A 914-nucleotide genomic window follows, 5' to 3' on the forward strand; every position below is an offset into this window, starting at 1 on the left:
CTGGGCCATTGCGCCTCAGATACATACATACATACATACATACACAATTACAACAACATTTATAAATATATGCGTATGTATACATATATAGTGATATCCATATGCTTATCATGCATGTAATCAGTCTTGCTCAGTAGTAAAACTTAATGGCTGTCAGTTAGGTCATACCGATAAATTTCTTCTTTCACGATGTCTATCGTATGCGCTTCCTTCTTTCCAATTTGTATCTCGCACCAATTTGTCATGAGCTCTAATGATGACTAAAGTACATAACCATGTAAAGGGCAGAGAGTAAAGAGTAAAGACCCCCTTCAGTCATGAATGACCATGGGATTGCACCTAGAAAGTTCCCCTCCGAGGCATAAGTCCGGGCAACGTTGTTTATGGAAGACCAGCAGTCACCTATGCTTAGCAGCCCCCTCTCTCTCTCTCTACGCTCCCAATGTAATAAAACTGAACAATTACATACATACATATCCGGATAACATACATACATACGTAGAAACATACATACATACATAGTATTTATTTGGACCTTTGGATATGTAACACACTGCATATATACCAATCTTGAGAAATTAGGCTTCTCAAAACCAGAAAGGAGAAAGCTAATTCGAAGACTACAGATCCAATCCATCACTGGAACTGTAAAAATCTGTAAAACTTTCCAGAAGTTTATCATTTAAATATATACGAGCACGTCTAGATATGCAACTATATGCATGAGAATAGATACATACATACATACATACATACATACATACATACATATATACATACATACAAAAATACCCTGTTATTGATATTGAAATTCAAATGAAGGAGCCCTGGCTCTAGGTTAGAAACTTGTTCTTTTTCTATTGGGTAGAAATCTTGAAATAAACTGAATGATGACATACATACATGCATACATA

This window comes from Octopus bimaculoides, chromosome 1 (genome assembly GCF_001194135.2).
Source record: "Octopus bimaculoides isolate UCB-OBI-ISO-001 chromosome 1, ASM119413v2, whole genome shotgun sequence".
Taxonomy (NCBI): Eukaryota; Metazoa; Mollusca; class Cephalopoda; order Octopoda; family Octopodidae; genus Octopus; species Octopus bimaculoides.